This window comes from Neltuma alba, unplaced genomic scaffold (assembly GCF_004799145.2).
Source record: "Neltuma alba isolate B1F8T4 unplaced genomic scaffold, ASM479914v2 tig00008420_pilon, whole genome shotgun sequence".
Lineage (NCBI taxonomy): Eukaryota > Viridiplantae > Streptophyta > Magnoliopsida > Fabales > Fabaceae > Neltuma > Neltuma alba.
In genome coordinates, this window is record NW_021635009.1 from 31319 (window position 1) to 34586 (window position 3268).

At 37.6% G+C, this 3268-nt stretch overlaps 1 pseudogene; it reads left to right on the top strand.

Annotated features, from left to right (window-relative positions):
- The first annotated feature begins 2176 nt into the window (after positions 1 to 2176).
- Positions 2177 to 2742, top strand: LOC114754037 (short-chain dehydrogenase reductase 2a-like; annotated as a pseudogene).
- Positions 2743 to 3268: the final 526 nt, after the last annotated feature.

The window sequence follows — 3268 nt, forward strand, 5'->3', positions numbered from 1 at the left end:
GAGAGGAAAAAGGAAGAGCTTCAAAGGAAAACCAAGATAAAGGCATCAACTTTGGTCATTCAATCAAGGATTCAAGGTGAGTTCTTAGTTCTTTCTTGCCTTGTTTTCCTTCTCTTTTATGGTTGAAAAAATCTGTCCCCTCTCTCTCTAATGGTTGGCCAAATTGAATAATAAAAGGGGAAGGGAGTTTTGTTCATCACACTTTCTAAGACACAACAACACAAGTTAGATCCTAGTGTTTGCAAGAGATTATAGTTGGTTTTGAAGCATTTTTCATGGTTATTTCCTTGAGTGTTATTTTAAGCCAAAGCAAGATCTGAAACCTAGGATGTGTTTTTCAAAGTTTTGAGGCTTCCATTGTGTTCAAAATGAAGAATAGTGTAGGGTAAACCTAAAGAACAAGTGTTGGAAGCCATAGAATCAAAGTTGCAATTTTTGAGTTTTAAACCCTAAGGGTTCGACCAAGCTGAAACTGGAAGAGGAAAATTTATTTTGTTAAATTCAAGTAGATATTTGGAATCTACATGAAAAATCATGTGGGGTTGAGTCAAGAGGAAATTTTTAGGGTTTAGGAAACCAACTCTAAAAATTCAAGAACAAAGATGGAAGCTTTAAGGGGCTTAGGAGTTACTTGAATTATGCTATTGATTTTATGAGGAATGGTTGATAATTCTTGCTACCCTTTTTGTGGATTGCCATGTTAGGGTTTGGCACTTGTGGGAGCAAGAAGGAACAACAAGAAAAACAAAAAGCATTGGATTAAGGTAGTAGGATCTAATTAGCCATTAATATTAACTTTGCATTGTTATTTATGGCATGTATGCTTGCTATTATATGGTTGAACTATGATGTTGTGATATGGTTGCTCCTTGCATTTGTTGCCATGGCCTTGCATGTTGAGGTTGCCTATTTATAAAAGATTAGTTCTCCTATGATAGCTAATGCTGAAATGCTTTATAATGATGCATGTTGATGTTTGGTTGATTGGTCTTGCTACTGGGATTTCTTAAAATCTCATCCCCAAATATAATCTAACATTTTAGGGCCTGAAACTACTATGAGCAAGTTGCAGATTGGAGGCTAAAGTATGGTGTTTTGCCATAAAATTCGTGGACCCCTTTTTGGTTATGTATATATTAAGCTAACAGTGCTGTAAGCACACTGACATTGCCATGTTCACGTGACTTTTTGATTATGCTCCCGGATTTGTTTCATCATGAAATTTGGTATGATTATAGATAACGTCCTGAGCTTCACTTTGATAGCTAATACGTTAAAAGTAGCCAAGTATACGAATTTTAATGATTTTTCAAAATTAAAGGTCAGAATCTGGGAAAAAGGGTTTTTGGCAAATAGACAGTGTTGCATTTGACAAAAACCTGACGCTTTTTCATATGGAAATGGATCGTGAGATTATTTTTGGGAAAATATATTCGCCAGTCCTTGTAGTTTGAGTAGATTTTGAATTAGGTCCCTATAATTTTATTTCTTTTTATTGAATCCTTATAGTTAATTTTGTTAAATTGATCGGTCCTTCCGTTACTAAAGATTGCAAACGTCGTTAATGTGAAGGGATAGAGTGTGATCTGGCACTCTCTCTCACACCCAAGTTTGCTGCTCTCTCTACCATCTGTCTTTCTCATCTCTCGAAGCTAACAACACCCAAAAGGAACGAAGAAGGACTCCCTCAAGTTGCTGGTTATTTGTTTAAAATTTATAAGTTTAGAAGTCTAAGTATATTGAAAAACTTTTAAATAAAGACAAACAAACTCCCTCGTTAACACTCCCTATACCTCGCTTGTGTGCCAACTTCCAAGCACTTGCACAGTTCAAAATTTTGCCTTTGTGTCTCCCATCAAGTCACGTTATCGAACCTGGTGCTCCTTAATCGAACCAAAACTTCCAAGCACTTACCATCTTCTCTCGTCTCTCTCTCTCTCTCTCTCTCTCTCTATGTGTCTATGAGGTCGTAATTGCAAGAAACTCCATTTAAGAGGTCAGCCATGATTGTTGCCGAAGTAGTGCCAGAGCCAAATCTTTAGGGTGTCTCTATCATGGCAAAGGACCACACTTTCTCTCCAGCTAGGAGGTATTCCTTTCATTTCTTCTCTCTGTTCATACATGCTCTGTTTTTCCCTGTTTCAAGCATCATGAAACAGAAACAAGAGAATGAACTAAAACTCTCTGCATAAATCTTGTATTTTTCTACAGATTAGAAGGAAAAGTGGCCATAGTGATCGGAGGAACGAGAGGAATAGAGGAAGCAATGGTAAGGTTGTTCGTGAAGGAAGGAGCGAAAGTTTTGATTGCCAATGTTGAAGACGCGTATGGATCTCTACTTGTAGAGGCATTATCTCTGTCAGCCACTTCTTCCACTGTCCAAAGAAGACATGGAAAAGTTAGTGAAATCCATAATCTCTTGGTACGACCAGCTCAATATAATCTTAAGCAATGTCGAAGTATTAGGGAATCAATCAAAGAACAAAAGATTGTTAACTTCGACACCGATGAGTTCGACAGAGTCATGTGAGTGAACATGAAGGGTGTAGCTCTCGGAATCAAGCATGCGGTAGAGTGATGATACCCAGGCAATCTGGGCGCATCATATCGACGTCGAGCATCGCGAGACTCTTGGGAGGACTAGGTCCTCATGCTTATAAAGCTTCAGAGCACACCATGGTTGGTCTCACGAAGAACACAACTTCTGAGTTGCGGAAATATGGGATTCAGTTTAGCTTGTGAGTTGGGAAAATCTGGGCGCCATGGAACTTACCGTGGTTAGCTTGGAGAGATGAGAGAGACAGATGATAGAGGGAGCCACATACATACTTGGGTGAGAGAGTGCCACATCACCCTATGTCACTTTACATTAACGGCAATTGCAACTTTTACTAACAGAAGGACCGATGAATTTAACAAAATTAACTGTAAGGATCCAACAAAAAGAAATAAAATTATAGGGACCCAATTCAAAATCTACTCAAACTATAAGGACTGGCAAATATATTTTCCCATTATTTTCCTTGAAAGAGGACTTAGAGAACTTTAAATATATTTAAACCTCCCCAATTAGATTTTTTTGGAATAAGTTATGAATTTTTGAAGTTGGACCAAAAAAAACCGGATATTTACCTGATGAGCAGTAAAAATCTGAAAATCAATATTTTTCCATGTATTTTTTAGCCCAAGACCATCCAATGTGGTCTAAAATGGTTTTAATTAAATCTAAGTGGATCTGATAGTAAGATGTGACAGCCAGACTCCCTTA